Genomic DNA, 20,196 nt, shown 5'->3' with positions numbered 1-20,196 from the left:
AGCCGCAGTGGACACCTCCAGTCTAGCTCGCCTCACCAAGGGCCGGATGTGATTGCCCTTCCTCTAACCGCCTTCGGCATCAATGATTGAAACCCAGACACCAGCTTTCTAGTATCTTCTTTTGCCTTTTTTCTTCTTTTTTGCATCTTTCTTTATTCTGCACCCCACCCCCACCCTCCACTGCTACCAAGCTACACCTTATCCCCCCACCAGCTCAGTTTCTTCTTATGTAAATAGTATATGGTGGTTCACCCTCCAGCTCATGAATATGTTAGGCAGCAAGAATGCCTGAGTACAGCTCTGGCGTGCTCAGCTTAGCCTGCAGTCGGGGAGAATACATAAGCCTCTGCCTTTTTAAACAAATGTGAATTTAACTCAAAGGTACTTGCCAGTGTGATTTGTTTTCATTGTTCATGTATGAATAAATATTAAAATGTAATCATGTGTTTATGCTGAGCCTGGGCTGAAATGCCTGTCACAATGCTATTCCTGTTTCTCTTGCATGTAATTTGTTTGCATGTTAATGCCATTTATTCCCACGTAAGCCTCTGTTTTCGGTTTTGAATATAATTTTACTTTTTGATGACAGTAATGGCTTAGTAAACTGCACAATCGCAGTTAATGGGACTATTTTATGGTAACACTAACTTGGCATCAGATCAGGATGGAAGAGAAAACTGTCATCAAAAGGATATTGTCAAACAGTGACTTCTCTTTAATTTATTATCTATTTTATGCGTCGCCGCAGTGTTGAGGGGGAGCTAACAGCCTGTTTCTCACAAACATATGCGAAAGTGCTTTGTTAACTGTTAAGTAAGTTGTCGTTATTATAACATGAAATTGTGTATATGTATGAGCTTTTAAATAGTTCTCTTTTCCCTTTGCCTATGGAAATATTGGTAAGCATCTTTTGAGCACCTAGTGTGTACTAGGCACTTTGTTAAGGGCTGGGGACTCTGAAATTGGTAAGTCAGACTTCCTTAAATACTGGCAAGGTAGTGGGCAGGATAGACCTGCATCCCAGCAATCAAGTCACAGTTCTCTGGGCTGAGCAATGGTCAGTGATATAATATCACAACAGAGGCTTACAAATGGTCCTCGGGAGGACCAAGAGGTTTGAATGACAAACTCCACCTTGGGCGGATCAGTAATTCTTCTCAGAGGAGGTGGTGTTTTGAACCAGACATTGAATGGTATTTGAGAAGCCAGCCTATGGGAGAACAGAGAATCCCAAAGTCTAAGCACAACGTATGTAATAGAACTTCCGATTACTCCTGCTGCTCTCTGGTACCGTTTATTAAGCCTCGCTCTGTGCTTGTCTCTGCATTACTTTTCACTCTACCTCACTTAATACAGCACAGCAAGGCAGAGGTCTTATGTTAATCATACAAAAGAGGAAGTGGAGGCCCAGAAAGGTGCAGAAAGTGACTCCAGGTGACACAGCTGGATGCTGGCAGGGAGGGATCTGATACCCAAGCTGAGGTTCTCTGTGCCATGCTGTGCCCACACGTGAATAGCATGTTTGTGGGGAGGAGTGGCCACCGGGGGAGGCCGTGGTGGCGGAGAAAGGGGCCGTGATGCATCTGGACAGGGGGTTTGAAGCTACATTGTGAAACACCTTTCGTGCTAGACCCAGGAGCTTGACTTTGACTTCATCCTCTGTGCGGGGGGACTTCAGTGGAGATGCTGCCCTTCATCATTAGAGCACACAGTGGGTGCCCAGTGGGCACACAAACTAATCCACTGGGATCAGATAAAAATATTAAAATTTGTTTTATCCCAGATGAAGAAATTAAACTTTATACACACTTAGAATAGTACGTGGATATAATTTATAAATAAATAAGCCTCTATTGAGAGTCATGCTTAAAATGCAAAAAAATTTTTTCTCCTTGGAGCAGCTTGGAAACCACTGCTTTAGGCAGTGGGGAGTAATTGAGGCTCTAAAACAGGGGATTAAGATGATTAGATTCACGTTTTAGACAGAGTTCCACTGAGGGAGGAAGGTTAGTTTGTGGAAGGTGGCACAGAAAGGGAGAGGCTGGAAATGGAAGGTCAGTGAGGAAGCTGTTGCAATAATCCGGCAAGAGGACTTGAACTAAGGCAGTCACAGCAGGATAGAGGAGAGGAAAGGAAGAAGATAGGGGTTTCTAGGCAGTGCGCTTGCCAGAACTAAGTGAATGTGGGCATGGATTGGAGGAGGCGCAAGTCACCTGATCTGACCCTGAACTTTCTGGCCCATTTGACCTGGCATTGCAGACCAGCATGTTATGGTGTGTTTAGTTTGGGACATAAAGTGTTTGAGGTGTTTATTGGAGTAGCCAGATGGAAATGTATAGCAGGCAGTTAGATACAGATTTGGAGTTTAGGAGAGTGGAGAATGGAGATACAGTTTTGGTAGAAATTGATGCAAAGAGGTATTTGGAACTATTGTCTAATCGGTGAGTAATACTATAAAACTGAGAATGTAACCCAGGGAGTTAGCCCATTGAAGGGATGAGTGAACGAGGGTCCCACTGAAGGCTGGATCAGGCCACAGGAAAAGCAGTAAGAGGGATTGGCATTCCAGAAACCAGGAAAGGGAATGTTTCAAGGGAGCAGTGTCAGCTGTTCAGTGAGGTCTTGAGACTGAAAGCTGATTAGAGGCGTGACGTTTTGCAATTAGGAGGGCATCAGTGAATCAGCTACCTCTTTCCCAGGGCTTAGCATCTTTCCTGACATCCAGTCCAGTCCAGAGGCCATCAGAGCATGCAGAGGGATTAGGGTTTGAAGTGCAGTTGATTTTCCCTCATCTGCATGTAAATTACTGACATTTGGATGGTTCTTTGCCAGGGTGCAATCCTAGACTGGCTTCCCCCTGCCCATGCTTCAGAGACTGGGCAAACTGTTTCATGCCCTGCTCACAGCTCAGTGTAGGACATGGGGGTCTCATTTTCTCCCATGTCCCTTTAAGTGGCTTAATTTTGCAGAACAAGGCTATCCCGTGCTGTGGACAGTTAAGGGAAAGCCACAAGGACTCAAGATACTCATTCTTCTAGGTTGAACCAGTAGATGATTTCCTTTGCTTGTTACCCCCCTGTTAGAAGTCTGAGAGCTGGCTTGCGGCAGGACCCTTGCCTGAGCGCAAACGTGGCTATTGCTGTCAAATGCCGGGGCTCTGACAGTTCCTCAGAGAATGACTTGGGTGGGAGAGCAATTTACTGAGTAAATATGTGGTTTTAGGAAATGTGTTTGCAAATCCCCTGTAACTAAACATGGACACACCGGATAAGAAAGGTCTGGTTTGCCAGAGGGGTGGAATTCACCACAGCTAACACAATCTTCAGGGACTCCCACCGAGTGGAACTGGAATGACTAGATGTGCTTTGTGATCTTGTCAAATGCGCTTGAGGCAGGCATCACCCTGAAGCAGCATTTGTTTCTTTAGTAGAAAATAATGTATGGCTCACTTGTTGGGCTTGCTGCTTGTTGTGTCTTTGGGTAGAAGGAAGATCGAAAAGGACTTAGTCAGGAGGTTCATATGGTCACTGTCCTTCAGGGCTTCTATCTGCCTGATCTACTGTCCTAATGTAGCCTGCTACAGAGACACATTGATTTTATTCATTCATTTATTCATTCATTTGTTCAGTAAACCTTTTTGAGTCTTACTGTTTGTCCAAGTTCTATGCTAGAATACTGTAGTGAACAAGAGAGCTGTAATCTCTGCATCATGCTGCCTTCAGGTAATACTGGGAGGCACAGGAAAAAAAAAAAAAAAAAAAGAAATAAACCAAGTAGTTCTAAACTGCCACAAATGCCAGTGAAAGGAATGAGCAAGTGTGTGGTTGAGACAGGTGGAATGGCAGAGTGTGGTGAGAGGAGGCCCTGGAGCCAGACTGCCTGGGTGTGAATCCCAGTGGCTGTGTGACCTCGGGCAAGTCACGTCACCTCCGTGCCTCAGTTTCCTTGTCTAAAATGAGGATTGCCTCACAGGGTTATTGTGAGGATCCTGAAGAAGTGACGTGTAAACTGAGATGTGAAGGATGCAAATGAGCCAGCCATGCAAGGGATGGATGGAAGGAAGGAGGAGTTTTACAGGAAGTTAGAGAAGACTAGTGCAGCTGAATATAGTGAGCAAAGGGAGAGTAGGAGAAAGGAATTTTGAGAGCGAGGCAGAGGCTACCATGCAGGGATTGTTCCAAGTGTATTGCAAAGTCCTCAGAAGGTGCTTAACTAAAAATGCTTGCACGTGAGGTAGCATGCTGTATAACACCTAGACGGCAAATGCCATGGGCCACATGTGTTTCATAAGCCCTGTAGGCCTCTTTGGTCACCTCATGTAAGAGACACATGACGTAAGTTGTTCCTGCTTTAATAGGGCTAAAGGGTAGACATAGTTTGTGCTTCCTCAAATCAGTAAGTAATCCCTAGAGTTCTTCTTGCAGTCTCTCAACGCTGCTAAACATTATTGTTCTACGGTCACAACATTTGCTGGTTTTAAAAGCTATTTATGTTTTTGCCACTGTGTATTTTTGGTTGTGGTTATGGACAAATTTTTTTTTTCAAGTATACAATTATAGTCACTTCTCAGTTGTCTGTAATGTGTGTGTCTGAAGACCCCTGTTGTCTAAAGCAGCAGCGGCTGTCAGAGTCATTTGATGCGGTCATGAGAGTGCATCATGCCGCGGGGCATTCTTGTGAGCAGGGTACCTCTTCTCAGACGAGTGCTCTTCCAGGGTAAAATTTGCTCGGCTGAATGGTATTAATTATGTTTTCCTAATTTCCTGTCAAATGGGCATTCTTGGGGAGAGGGTAAACCACATGTCTTGGGTACCACAGGGATGATAAAAATGAAAAGGTTGCCAATAATTAAACATATTTTGTGACTAAGCCACAGATAATAATATTACCATGCCAACAATTAGCCTGGTAGTATGAGCCACAGCCTTTTATGCCACCGACCTCTCTCTCTTCCTTGAAACACTTTCTTCCCTTGACTTCTGCAACACAGAACCCTTTTTGTAGTCCTCATGCTTCTCAGACCACTCTGTTATTCCCCCTTAGGAGGTCCTGATGCCCAGACTGGTCTTCTCCTCTTTTCACTCAATTCCTGCTTCGCAGATGGACACATCCAAACCCACTGCTTCCGTTATCACTTCTGTGCACATAACTCAGAAATCCAGCCTGACCCCTTCACCAACCATGTATGCAATCGTTTCCTTGATAGCTCCTTCTTTAGGATCCCACAGGCAATTCCAAGTTAGCAGATCCAGAACCAAACTCCTGACGTGCCCCACCTCACCGACCCACAGTCCAACCTCGCCCCTCTTAAATGTCTCTCAATTCACCGCATCTTTCCTTCCTCACTACCAACTTCCTCCTCCAAGTTCCCACCACCCCACACCTGCGCTGCGGCAGCACCTTTCTCCAGTGGCCTTGCTGCGTCCATTCTTGTCCTCCTCGAGTCTATTCTCCATAGAGATTTTTGGATTTCCTAGACTGACAATTATAACATCTGTAAATATAGAAAGTTTTATATCTTCCTTTCTAATGCTAATCCTTTTTCTCCCCATCTTACTGTGCTGGCTGGGATTCTAGGTCAGTGTTGAATAGAAATGGTACCACAAATGGTGCTTTGTATTTTTATTGTAGATGCTTATTATCAGTTTAAGGAAGTTGTTAATGATATTCATTATGAAGAGATAATAGGTTTTATTGTGATGACTGATGTTTGCCTTTATTTCTACCTTGTTAGCTGTATAGCCTCCCCACCACCCTAACTTCTCTGTCCTTTTTTTCTCTTTCTTTCTTTTGGATTGTTTTCAGTTTTCTCACTCATTTTTTTCCCTTTTACTAGTTTGAATGTTACATTTTATATTCAATTCTATTAGTGGCCACCTAGATATTTTATCATACATATTTAACTTAATGAAGTCTAAATTAATATTGTTAACATTCCCCTGAATAATAAAAGGATTTTAGAAGGCTCTGTTACTTCCCTCTTAAATGTTATGCTAGGATTATGCAGTACTTTAGTTTTATTTTTAAAAAATAAAACCACATATTAGGCATTATTATTGTTTTAAACAGTCAGTGTTTGTTTTTTTCCAGTAAAATTTCATCAACATTACTGTACCGTATACTTTAAAATGGTTAAGGTGTTTAATTTTATGTTATGTTTTTTAACTACAATAAAAAATAAAAGTCTATCATTCTTCCTCCTTTTATCTTGGACTTTTCATATTTGTTTTCCTTCTTCTTGAAGTAAATCTTTTAGAATTAACTTTAGTAAATTCTCTTGGTAAAATCTCTCAAATTCAATTATCTGATTTTATTCTGAAACTTGAAAGGAAGTTTTTCTAGATACAGATTTACAGCTCTGTTTGTTTGTTTACTGTCTTCTGCTATAAGGTTAACTGTTAGTCTTACTGTTGTTTCTTTATAAGCATTCTGCTTTTTCCTCTCTGGTGGCTTTTAATACCACCCCTTTATCTTTGATGTTCTGCGGTTTCACCATGATGTACTTAAGTATGATTTTGTTTATACTAGTAGGGGTTACTTCTCCTGGATTTAGAGTTTTGAATATTTAATACCAGTTCCAAAAACATTATCATTCTTATCTTTTTTAATATTTGCATTTTCCCCATATATTCTATTATCTCTTTGAAATATCGACCAATGTATATTAGACCTCATTATATTCTCCAGGTCTCATAAACTCTTTTTCATAGTTTCTGATTTTTTTGTTTTGTTTTTTGGGTTCATTCTGGCTAATTTCTTTGATGCTATTTTCCAGTTCACCAGTTTCTCTCTTTAGCTTTGTCTAATACGCTGTTTAACTCTTATACTGAGATTTTTCTTTCCATTATTATATTGTTTATTTTCAAAAATTCCAGTTAGTTCTTTCAGGTCTAATCTGTCATTTTTATAATGCTTTGTTTCTTGATCATCTTTTCAAGCATTCTTTTTATATTTTGAAGCATATTAAATGTATTGATTTTATATTCTTTGTTGTGTAATTCCAGCAGGGGGAATCTTTGTGGGTCTGACTCTGCAGTCTCTGTTTTGGGTGGCCTTGCATCCTTGTCCATTTTTTTGCTATTATTATTTCCTAAAGCTAATTTTTTGGGAAACTTTATCAGTTGATATGTATTTTTTTTAGTTTTCAATTAAAGTTTTTATTTTCCTCCAAAAAAAATCAGAGTTTCCTTCTTTCATTCATCTGGGGGCACTACTAGCCAGAGACCTCTTTAAGTTAAAATTTCTGTTTGTGGATGCAAGCAAGGAACATGAATTTGGAAAAAACAAAAACAAAAACAAAAACAAAACACAGGACTGGTTTGTGGATAAGAATTCTTTTCTTGGCCAGGCGCCATACTGCGTGCCTGTAGTCCCAGCTACTTGGGAAGCTGAGGCAGGCAAACTCCTTGAGGCCAGGAGTTTGAGGCCAGCCTGGGCAATATAGTAAGACCCCATCTCTGGAATAGAAAAAGAATTCTTACTGGAGACATATTTTCCCTCAATACATGGCACCAAAGACCGGTAGTTCCCGTATTATTCCTTTTTGGGCAATAGGTTTATTTCTTTTCCTCTGTTATAAAGAAGATGCAACAAACTGGGAAACTAGCTTTATGTGAGCAGGCCCTAGGATTTATCTCATTTCTTCTATTCCCTGACCAGCCGTCAAAGTACAAGTTCAAGGACACTAGGGCTCAGCAGGTGCCTTCAAGACAAAATTGCTCTGAAGTACCCAGAGTGACACTTTGCTTTGTGTTTGTCCTCTGTGGGTTCCTTTCTTTCCTGGCAGTTCACTGGCTCATTTTAGAAACGCAGCTTTGGTAGTTGTTTCCGCTGAGAGGTTTTCCGGGGTGTTTTGCCCACCGCACTGTCGGAAATGGAGGTTTTAAAACTTTATTCTGCCCTGCAGCCAGAGCGATTGTTCCTCAGCTCAAATGGATTAGGATACTATCTTTCCTAAAGTCCTCTCATTTCTTCTTATTCCTCTTTGGACAAAGACAAAGCCTAATGTGGCCTGCAAGGGTCTGCTGCGCTGGCACCGTGGCCCCTGTGGTCCCTGCGGTCCCCTTTCCTCTGACTCCCCAGGCTTTCTCCCCCTGGCCTCCTCGGCCTTCGTGCAGTCCTTGCAATTCTCTTTTGGCTCCCTTCTGCCACAGGGCCCTGTGCTCTTGCTGTCTCAGCAGCCTGCAATGCCCCTCCCTCTCCTTCTCACCCACTTTTCTCTTATTCACCTTTGATTGTCACCTCATGCGTTACTTCCTCAGGATTTTCTGGCTAAGTCAAATCTCCTGATTTTATGTTTTTATTGCCCACGTATTTTTGTCTGTGTCAATCTTTATTTCCCTTTATAAATTCTTTGATAGCACAGTGATTGGTACCTAGGAAGTGCTCAACAAAAATTTTGTTAGTTGAATAAATTATCATATGGAAACCCTAAGCACACCTGTTGGAGCCAAGTAAAAGCTGTCCTCCTCCTAGAGTGTAGCCAGTCCATTATGTTTTGGTTTGCTTCCCAGAGTCATTTGGTTGCTCTCTTCATTTGGTTTCAGGCCAGGTGTGCACAGCTGGGTCAGTGAGGTCTGGTGACTAAAATGCAGCCCTGGATTTTACAGCTCCCTGTATGGGTCAGGCCACCTCTTCTTTTATTAACATTTCCTCCTCTCATAGGATTTAACATGATAATCTAGTGCCTCCCCATTGCAATAAATGTTAGAACGTGGCCTCTCCTAAGCCCTAGAAGTCAGCATGGCACAGCGTGTTAAGGCCCCTGCACCGGCTTATGCTGTAGCCTTTGTCTTCTGCATGCATTGCATGCTCAGCTTCTCTGAGCCTGGGCTTCTGCTACTGTTTTCCCACTTTGGAAGGCATCTGTGAGGCAGGAGGAGAATGTGCCTCATAGCTAGTCCTGGAAACCTAAAGATGGTGAGCAGCTTTTCAGTACATTGGCGTTTCTCAACTTTTTAAGAATTACTCTCGGAGCCACCTATAGCTTCTAAAAGACCTTTAACTCAGCATTTATTCTTGCTTGCACCCAGCAATAACACATACACACCTGTTCCATGCACACTGTGCTGTAAGACTTAGTTTCTCTTTTTAAGCATCTCAGTTGATAATGAAGGTCTCTGTCTATTTCAAAATGAGTTGAAATGCTTGTCCAGTGGTAGAGGTTGGGTTTGTGTTAGCAATCAAGTGGTTATCCAACACGTGTTTATTGAGCAGGTCACTGTACTAGGTACTGGAGGTATAAGAGTGAATTGGACAGACGAGTCTTCTTGGAATTTTTAGTCCAGTTGGAAAGAGAATCATAAAGCAGATAATCATGTGGGTGCATGTAAAATTAAGGGGAATTGTATGTGAGGTGCTCCTAGAGCATGTAGGAAGGAGATCAACTGTTGTCACGGGGTCAGGGAGGCTTCTCTGAGGAAGTGTCATCTACTGTGACCTGAAGGATGAGTAGGAGTTGGCAGGTGAAAAGGAGTAGGGTGTAATAGGTGAAAATAAATCCAGAGGGAGCTCCCCGAGACAGGAGGGAGCTTGACCCAGTGGAACTGTGGAAAGGCCAGGGTGGCTGGAATTCGGTGACCAAGGGACACAGTGGCTGGAGATTGCCCAGAGGGGTAGGAAGGACTGGATCTGGAAGAGCCTTGAATGTCAATTGGGCTATGACATCTAGACATTATCTCAGGGAAATGGGGAGCTGGATATTGTGAAATATATATTTGGTCTTCAACCCCTTTTCCTGGCATACAACTCTGAAAATCCGTGGAATTTTCAAAGTGATGCCTTTATGTATGCGAATGAGTTGACTGATGGCTGGCAGCCCCTAAGTAGCTTCATGCTGGGACTGATCACCAGAAAGACCAAGGCAAGATTAAAGGGCTGGGACTTTCAGCTCCACCCGAACCTCAGGAAGCAGAGAGGGGCTGAAGGTTAAGTTCATCACCAGTGGCCAGTGATTTAATCAATCATGCCTACCTACTGAAGCCTCCATAGAAACCTAAAAGGATTGGCTTTGGAGAGCTTCTGGATACCTGAACACGTGGAGGTTCCTGGAGGGTGGCCCCCAGGGAGGGCATGGGGGCTCTGTGCCCCTCCTCCACCCCTGCATCCTTTGTAATAAACCAGTAAACATAACTGTTTCCCCGAGTTCTGGGAGCTGCTCTAGCAAATTAATCAAACCCAAGGAGGGGGTCATGGGAACCCTAATTCATAGCTGGTAGATCAGAAGCCCAGGTGAAACAGCCTGGGCTTGCCATTGGCATAAGAAGTAGGGAAGTCTTGGGGACCGAGCCCTCACCCTGTGGGATCTGACCCCATCTCCAGGTAGACGGCATCAGAATTGGATTGAATTGGAGGACACCCAGCTGTGTCCACTGCAGAACTGCTTGCTTGCTTGGTGTGCGGGGAGAAACCCCCACACATGTGGTCACAGAAGTTGTTTGTGTCGATTGTTTGGTGTGAGAGCAGAGGGAAGACAGTTTGTGTTTTTTCCGCTCAGGAACCATGAGAGGATTTTAAACAGGAACGTGCTATGATCACATTTGTGTTTTTATAAGGATCCCTCTGAGCATTGCATAGAAACTAGATAGAAAGAGGGTAAGAGAGAGGAAAGGGGCGTTGGTTGAGAGACCCCCAGAGGAGAGAGGTGATGGAAACTTGGGCCGTGGTGGTGCTGATGAAGGTGGGGGAGGGCGAATGGCTTTGGGGTTGGGGTTAATGGGCCTTGAGGACTGAATGACATTAAGCTTTTCAAGACCCACCCCTGCATACCCTGGGTCTCCGACTTGGGCACTGGTGAGGCCACGTCCTGTGCTGGAAACTAGAGACAGAGCAGGCTTGGTTTCCGACAATCGGATCATCAACATGTTCTGTCCTGACTCTTTGACGATAGATGCCAGATAAGGATCCTGGAGGTTTACCCCAGTGGTAAATAGTTTACTTAAAGACGAGGGAACGATGGCCCAGAGTGGAGTGATCTGCTAAACCTCATCGTGAGTGATGGAGTCGGTTTGGATTCACTCCTGGGCAATAACTCACCCTCAGTGTGTTTAAACGCTGCACTTCCTTGGGTCTGCCCAAATTTCAAAATGAAAGAGTTTGACCACACATGTATTTTTAAAACTGGCACCATTAGTAAGGAAAATGTTAAAAACTCTATTTAACTACACACCAAGTGTTGAGGTTCTCAGTGGAAGAGCAGGAAGCCTGGGGTTAATTAGCCTTCTCAGGAAGCCATGGAATCAAAGGACAAAGTTCAACGCTGTTGGCATGACTGCAGTTTAGAGTAATAATAACTTGACATTTCTTAGGCAATTGTCTTTCCAGCTGCAAGTCAGTGCCAGAAGCAGGAGGTGAAAAATCAGCATCTCTACCCTGTAACTGTACAGGGAAAACCGCCTCCAGTTGTATGACCTTGAATTAGATTCCCTGGCCTTAGCCCGAGTTCCCACGCGAGAATGAGAAAATTCAGGAGAGGCTTTGGGGAAAAGGGTTGTTGTAGGAACATGCTAGAAGGCAAGAAATATTGACTGCAAAGAAAGAGTAGAGTTCTTTCTTTAAAAATTAAATGTAATATTTGTTTAAAAAAAGAGACTGTAAAATAAATGTGTATAATGGGACTGTTCTCATATATAATCCCCTTTCCAAGAGGCAACTAAAGTATTGATTTAAAGTGTAGATTTCCAGATTTTACTAGTTTTGCATGCACGTGCATATAACCATTCTGCAACTTAATTTTTTCTGTTATCACTTAGGATTTCCATGGAAACCTCCTAGGTTATTAAAAAAACTAAAGGAAGAAATCATAAGAGAAACAGTTAAAACCTAATTTCTTCTTGTCATCCAAACTTTTGGACCAACTGGGCCATAGGGAAAGAACTAGAAGGACTCTGCTGAATATTACTTTCTCTTTCATGTAGATGATGCGATGCGATCTATATTTTTGTCTATATGTCTTGGAAGCATGTGGGGGGGGTGGAGGGAAAAAAGAGAGAGAGATTGAGAGAGAGAAAGAGAATTTCCTTCTATCTTTAACAGCATTGTTTTGGGAACATTCAATTTCTAATTATATTGGGGGAAAAAAACCCTGAATGCCATTTTTCATGCTAATGGTGAAATTTACTTAAGTGCAGAATTATGCAACTCAGTCCTTCTTGCCAAATTACATAAAGTCTGCTCTCCTCTGAGTGGAATGAAGGATGGCACGGGGCACACGTCACACGCTATCCATAACTTAAAGTTCTTTTCAAGGCTTTTTGCCCGCATCTTATTACCTGCTTACTATGAATTTATTACACGGGGTTGCCATATTTTAAAAGTAAAGTGAACGTTTTAGATGGATTGTTTTTCTTTCATTTCTTCCATATTGTTAACTTCTATTTTTTTTTACATTTAGGCTGTTTATGCTTCCACCTGAGGCAGTTTTTCTTCAGTGATTGCGTTAATTTTTATGTGTTCATTCTAGACATTTTTCAAAACAGGCTCCCCACGTGTTTGAGTTTGCCTTCCTTTCTCTCAATCACAAATCATCCTTCCCTGGGGTTATTTACAGGGAAAAGACTGTTTAGCGAAACTTCTTTGCAGTTTGCCCTAAGGGGTGATCCCACCTCAAATGTCAGAATCCGGAAAAGTTACAGCCTGATAGAGATAACTTTGTCATTGACGAGAGGATGGGCACCAGGAGCTGGTCTGAGTGAGGAGCTGGTCTGTGGGCTGCCGGTGGGACTCAAAGACGGGGGCCCGTGGGGAGGCGACTCTTGCCACTGGGGCCGCTTAGTCATTCACACCGGCAACATCCCGACCCTCCCTTCCCTACTCCCTTTCTGATAGAGCTTTCCTCTTTCTCTTCTCACATAATAAATCTTTACATCTCACCTTTGGCTTCCTTCGAAACATTTCTCTGGCCACTGTTGAGCAAGACATCTAACTCCAAGGTTGTTGGACCAAAATTCCACGTCTTAATCTGCAATTTCTTATTTATTTCAGGTTCATAGACCTTGGTGGTGGGGGAAGGGGTAGGGATGGTGACCGTGACCATCCAGGGAAGAGGTGAATCAGGAAGGGGACCCTGTCTTTCACGAGCCCTTTCCAGCCCTGTTGCATTGACTCAAACGTGCCTGCTGAGTGCGCTGAAGGTTTCATTCTGTAAGTAGGATTAATAAATGCAAGGATGATCCTCAGCCACTGGTTTAGCTATAGCTATTCTTGGTCCCAGGTGCAGGGGGCTAAGTGGGGAGAGAGAGAGAGGAAGAGAGGGAGAGAGAAAATACACTTGACTCCTCGGCTCTGGTCTTAAAGTATTGTGATTTTCCCAGAATGATCAATCACTCTTCTGAAACCAGGAAAGACCCAGTGGTTCTTTTTGCAAAGTCACTAATTTATACCTACCTGAATAAAGCACATTATTGACTGAGGGGTAGGAATACCAGCCAAGTCACCTTGGATTTAGAGCTGGAATAGAAAAAGGTTAGAGCCAGCCTGCTAGCTTCGCTTCAACATTCCCATAGCATCACCCCCTGGGCAAATGGTGCTTCCCTACCCACTGACTTGTTCCAGCTCCCGGCAATCAGCTGTTACTTTACTCTGTTCTGCAGTAACCACTGGCAGTCTTGTCTGGTGGTTAAAGGGGTGAAATTTGGAGCCAGACACTCCTGGGCTCAAATTCTGGCTCTGCCATTTATTAGTTGAGTGACCTTGAGCAAGTTATGCAACTCAGCTGAGCCTCCATCTCCTTCTTCATTTCATGGTGATGATACCTGTATCACAGGGCGCCACATGGATCAAAGAACAAATATTTATAAAACACTTAGCACAGCGCCTCATGCATAGCAAATGCATAATAAATAGCAGCCAATAGTATCAGTAGTAGTCTTAGTAGTTAAAGGTAATAATAATAATAATAGGCCGGGCGCGGTGGCTCACGCCTGTAATCCTAGCACTCTGGGAGGCCGAGGCGGGTGGATTGCTCAAGGTCAGGAGTTCGAGACCAGCCTGAGCGAGACCCCGTCTCTACTAAAAATAGAAAGACATTATAAGGACAACTTAAAATCTATATAGAAAAAATTAGCCGGGCATAGTGGCGCATGCCTGTAGTCCCAGCTACTCGGGAGGCTGAGGCAGTAGGATCGCTTAAGCCGAGGAGTCTGAGGTTGCTGTGAGCTAAGCTGACGCCACGGCACTCACTCTAGCCTGGGCAACAAAGTGAGACTCTGTCTCAACAAAAAAAAAAAAATAATAATAATAAAGGCTACATAGTAGAAGCTATTAATAGCATCCTTGAGATCTTGCATGGGTACTTTATAATTAACCGAACTGTGATGAGTTCTGAATTCTCAAGACATTTCCATAGAGCTGCATTGAAGATGCTAAGGTTCATTTATTCAACAATTTATCGTTTGTTTATAACTCACTTTTGATGTTCTAGGCCTATTGCTAGACATGGGATATTATGACAGTGATAACCTTGATCTCTGTCTGCATGGAGCTTATACTCCAGTGCAAAAGATAGAAAAATAAGTGATGATAAAGAATGCAGGATCATGGTAGAGAGGTCTCGGCTGCTATGATAGTCTGAATTAATGGTGTGTAAACTGTGTATCATTCACCTGGGGAAATTCACTAGATGAGTGGCTTCTCTTTTATGGTGTTCCTTAAGCACCTTGCATCATATTTGAGGGGCACAAAGGTATTTTGACCTGTGTGGCAAGGTAACAAAATGGTGTGATGATCTCATTGAGTAACTTGTTCAGTTCCATATAAGATCATGGACTTGTTTAAAACAGATTTTTGTTGTTGTTGTTGTTTTGAAAAGCTTTTAATTAATCTGGTTTTGCTCCCAGGCTCTTGTGAAATGAGTTGGGAGTGTGTCTTGGCCAAGACCAAATTTAGGCAGAGAGTGACCAGGTGAGGAAGCCAGAAGGGTGACCAGGTGAGGAAGACAGGGCTAAGCCTGCAGTGTACTCCTGGGACTGCTGGGGAAGGAAGCAGGTGGGACGACAGGCTGCAGTGGGTGGTGGGGCATGGTAGGGTGGGTACAGATGGCAGAGAGGTGCCACCGAAGAGCTGGCAAAACTGTGTTCAGTGTCAGCCAGAGGCCTGGCTCCCCTTGGGCTTTAATTCCCCTTGTTCATGCCTTTTTTTTTTTTTTTTTTTTTGAGACAGAGTCTCTCTCTGTTGCCCTGGCTAGAGTGCAGTGGCATCATCACAGCTCACCTCAACCTCAAACTCTTGGGCTCAAGTGATCCTCCTGCTCAGCCTCCCAAGTAGCTGGGACTACAGGTGCACACTACGATGCTGGCTAATGTTTCTATTTTTTGTAGAGACAGGGTTTTCCTCTTGCTCAGGCTGGTCTCGAACTCCTGAGCTCAAACGATCCTCCTGCCCCGGCCTCCCAGAGTGCTAGGATTACAGGCATGAGCCACTGTGCCTGGCCCTGCTCAGACCTCTTTAAACCTTTGCGGATCATAATAACCCCTGTCAAATGAGCTAATCCATGTGAAGAACTTAGCACAGTGCCTGAGCCCTAGGAAGTGCTCAATAATAATATTAAACTATCATTTTTCAGTTTTTGTCACTGTATGGTAAAAAATGATTTACCATTTTTTTCCTTTTGTTTATCTCCAGTGCAGTGCCTGGCACGTAGTAAGTGCTCAGTGAATGGTAGTTGTCTTCACAAAGATGCTGATTTCTTTCTTCTTAAGGTTCAGGAAGCAAAAAGGGATAGATCCAGAAGAAAAATTGGATATGATGTAATAATAGCCAACATTTATTATTGACTGTGTGCTGGTCACTGTGCCAATTGCTTTACATGCATTATTTGATTTTAGAACAACCTTATGGGGCCAATAGCATTTTACTAATGGGAAAATTGAGCCTTGGAGAGATGAAGTAACTTAGCCAAGGTCACCTAACTAATAAGTGACAGAGTAGGGCTTGGAACCCAGGCAGTGCTGTCTAAATGTCTCTGTTGCCTCAAAGAGGCAGGGAGGGAATTAGGAATTTGGGGGAGGTGGGGTAGATGCCCGTAAATGAGGCTCAGAGGAGCTGGAAGTGGGCAAAGCACAGAAAATAAAATAGGGCCAGGGCGTCAAGAGACCCTCCCTCTGCCTCTAGATTCTAAAGTGAATCTGCCCACCTGCTTTTCCCAGCCTGAGGTTGGCATCTCAGTTTCAGGCTTTATGTACCTGCGTGGAAGGGGCGATGCAAAGCATTGTACACACCATATGGGGCTCCATTTGCAGTTAGTGAGCGCTCAGCTGTGCACAGTGTCTCCTTAATGAATCACATGCAAGCGAGCACCGCTATATTTATCCAAGCCCTGGGAGCTGGAGTGCTGGCTCCGGTTGGACCTGCGTGCCCCAGAACAGCGCCTCGCAGGTTGTTCCAGTTTTCCTTGTGGTCAGGGCCTTAGGGCCCTTCAATAATTTGTTCCCTGGCAGAATCAGCTGGTTTCTGAAGTATCTTTCCAGGCGTTCGAGGCCAGAAAAAATGTTTACCTCCTGAAGCTATAACAGAGACCAAGCGCTAAAAAAGGACCTAGAAGCTACATCTGCTGTGCCCTTGACTTCAAGGCCACATTTAAAGCATCACAGTTAGAGAAGGCTCTTTTATTGTCTTTTCAAGCTTCGCAGGGGAGGTCCCACGATGCATAATCGCCCCACTCTCATCAGGTTAGTTCTTCCATATAACCTAAAACCGTTGTTTATTTTTTTCCTTGGTAACTCCTTATTTGAAATATTCCTTTTACAGCCAGGTGTGGTGGCTTGCACCTGCAGTCCCAACTGCTCGGGTGGCTGAGGCAGGAAGATTCCTTGAGCCTGGGAGTTCGAGATTGCAGCGAGCTGTGGTCGTGCCACTGCACTCCACAGTGAGACCCTGTCTCGATCGGAGAGTTTGCCAATATGATCGCTTTTGTGCTTGGGAATCAACAACAATAAGAATTGCCCATGTTTACTTAACACTTATTAAGTGCGGGCTACAATATTAAGCACTTGAAAAGCATTATCTTTTTTTTTCCCCACCTCAAAATAACCCTTTGAGCATTATAGCTCCATTTTATCAATAAGGAAAGTAAGATTTCAGAAAAGTAATTTATCTGAGGCCGCACAGCCAGTACATGGAGGAGTCTGGCTTGATAGCGAAGCCCTTTACATCAAATAGCTTCCTCTTTCCTTTCTTCTTCCCGACTGTCGTCATGTCCTCTAACTCTTCTTGCCATCCCCAGCCATTCCCTCGCTTAGAAATAAATGTGTATGCACATGTATATGTACACATATTTCCCATTTCCCCCTAGAATTGCTTTTTATCCTTTATAAAACCTAGGCAGGTGCAGAATATATTTCTATCCCTGGATTCAAGTGTGGTGTTAAGGTACTTAGCTTGTGACATGAGTAACAGGGAGCAGACTGGATTCCCACTGAGGCAGAGGCCCCTGACGTGGCTCCGTGGGATCTGTGTCATCTGCCTTCCCTTGTTAGAGTCTCAAGGCGCAGACGAATGCTGCGTTCTGGCGTGAGCTGTGCCGCCGGCACAGTGTGTGACCCAGGGCAAATCCAATCTCTCTTTCTGGTGGAAATCAAATTCAGTTTCCTACAAAGCTTAAAGTTGAATGGAGAGTATGGGCTTGGTTTTCTAGTCTGAAAGTCCCTTTTCCTTCCCACCTCAGTCAAATAATATTTAAAAGATGGTGAAGCCGAGCCACTTCCCCACTCCGGCTCTCAGTCTTTTCATCGCTACAATGAAAGCAGGACTAAGGGCTCGCTGAGCTTCCCAGCAGCTCTTGGTTTCAGACTTCAGGGAGCTGCAGGAAGAACCAGGGCCAGTTTAAACAACAAAGGGAGTATATTGTAAAGATATTTGTGCAGTTCCTAAGCTCCCAGAAGAGTTAAATAACGAGACACAGGGAAGCAGGGAAGCAGGGCAGCCTCGGGATCCCTGCAGCAGGAGCTCGTGACCCTTCCCTCTGAAGTGCTGCCATCACGATGACACCCAGCAAAGCCTGTTTTTGTGTTTCTTTGTTAAAAATGACAAGTCCTAGTGGGAGAACTGGCATGGGACCATTCAGTTATGGAGGGCAGGGTGGGCAGGTCACCAGCAGGGAAGTGTTGCTGGAGGCCATCCTCGTGGGTGGAGCAGGTGGTTTCCACGAGGACCTGGTTGAAACCACCCCTACCACATACTCTCTCACACACACACACACTCTCACACTCACACATACACTCACACACACCCTACAGAAAGAGCCCGTGTGTATGTGACTACATGGGCGGCCACGGCTGGGTGTTAAATGTGGTTGGGACACAGAGTGGGCAGGCTCAGTACTACAGGTCGGTAACAGCAACTGTGATGTAGTTTATTAAATGTTCTCAGGCACCCCTGGGTAGTGGAAAGAGGAACAGATTTTAAGGCAAAAGATTTGGGGGATGGACCATCCATTAGGTAGAGCCAGGGCCGTGGGCACAGAGAACAACGAGCAGCTCATCTCACAGGGAAGCACCAGCACCACGTTGGGTTAAGACCCTCTCCTCTCTGCTGGGGCAGGCAGAGGATCCTCTGGTCCCATGTCTTCCACTTTGGTGGCATTTGGGCAAGTTCAGCCTCTTTAGAGTTTTCTGTTTCCTTGTCTGTGGGGCAGGGATGATGGCAGTAATAACAATCTTACTGCTACATTTAATAACCACAGGACAGCAGCTGACAGTCATGGAGCTCAGCCTGTGCCTAGCGCTTTGTGTGTGACCTGGTCTCCTCACAGTCCTTTGACACAGCACTGTGCAACGCCTGCCTTTTGCAGAGGAGACGCCGAGGCTGCAGACGTTAGGATGGGCAGTGAAGTGCAGAGCACATGAGCTTGCAGACAGACCGAGAGGATGGGTTCGGGAGCCGGCGGCAAGGTGCACGTTCTGGCTCTGACACTCGCCGGCGTGGTGTTCTTGGGCACGCGGTTTGAGCTTCCTTACTTTGCAAAATGGGCATCGTGTTAGGGCCTGTGTCACAGTGTGGTTGTGAGGATAGGTGATTTAATATAGACACGAACAGTGTCTGGGGCATAGTAATGCTTTGCAGGGTTTCCTATTATTAATAAAGGGTCCAGTTTGTGCAGGCCAGAGTCAGGATTTGAACCCGGAGCTGACTGACTCCAGAATACGTGCTCTAAGGGGGCTATCTCTGTGGCAGCAGCAGGAGAAGCTTCAGGAGTGAGCGGTGTAAATGGGAGGGGTGGGGAGAGGAGAGCAGGCTGTGGAGCTAGGGAGGGGAGAGAGTGAAGAGCCCGAGGCAGGAGGCCACTTCAGGCTTCCCGGGGCCTCTCACAGCCTTGTCTCTGCGACCTCGAACTAGGTACCTGGGAAGTCAGCTGCACTGCCAGGTCCCCAATACCCACTGGAACATTCAGCATGTCTTCTTATGCTTCTTACTTTATAGAGGGGTTAATGTGGAAAAGAAGGACAGAAAGAGACAGAGTGACTAAGACAGAGACGGGTGGAATCAGAGAGAGACAGGGAGAAGCAGAGAAAAAGACATGGAGACACTCAGAGAGAAAGAGAGTGATAAATACTCCAGAAGGTAAACAGAAGAGACACACACAGCAGAAAGCAGGTGCGGGCGTGGGTGAGGGTGTCATGGGGACAGTGCCCAGCGGGCCGTGACTGCCTGGCTTGTTCTGTGGCTGAGAAGCAAACAAGCCTGTTAAGTGTGTCAGCGCTTTATCTGAGGAAAGCACCTTTGCCGGTGCCGGTGTACCAAGGAGTGTTTGACCCCATAGAGCTGTGACAGGAGAGACTGTCCTTATCTGAATTGGGGACAGGAGCACTCTTCTGTACATTTCACACTGGATGCCACAGATTAGGCCGGAGTATTTCACAGTGGGTGATAAAGGCTTGTTTGGAGAAGCCCTGGGCTGAGCAGCACTGGTACAGCGGGGGGAGGGGTTGACACGACTGCAACCTGGAGCCGGGTTTTCCACGAGAGGATGGTTCTGGGCAGCGTCGCACGTGTGTGTTAGCAACGGCATTGGAAACCTCCGCAAGGATACACGTCAGAATGCTGACAATTGCCAGTCTCCCCAGATGGATTAATGAGTCTCCCTTTTTCTACATTACGTCCCTCTATTCTGTTTACAATTTTTACAATAACAGCACAGGGCCGCTATACTCAGAGGAACAAAGGTTTACAGTAGGTTAATAATTTAAGACGAGGGGTCGGGGA

General features: G+C 44.7%; 1 protein-coding gene across 1 annotated transcript in view; it reads left to right on the top strand.

Moving 5' to 3' along the window:
* Positions 1–20,196, top strand: part of DOCK2 (dedicator of cytokinesis 2) — a 389,839-nt gene that overhangs the window by 73,740 nt on the left and 295,903 nt on the right. The gene's annotated exons all lie outside the window — the stretch shown is intronic.

This window comes from Eulemur rufifrons, chromosome 10 (assembly GCF_041146395.1).
Source record: "Eulemur rufifrons isolate Redbay chromosome 10, OSU_ERuf_1, whole genome shotgun sequence".
NCBI classification, from domain to species: Eukaryota; Metazoa; Chordata; class Mammalia; order Primates; family Lemuridae; genus Eulemur; species Eulemur rufifrons.
The sequence above is the reverse complement of the archived record's forward strand: the minus strand, read 5'-3'. Positions and strand labels throughout refer to the sequence as shown.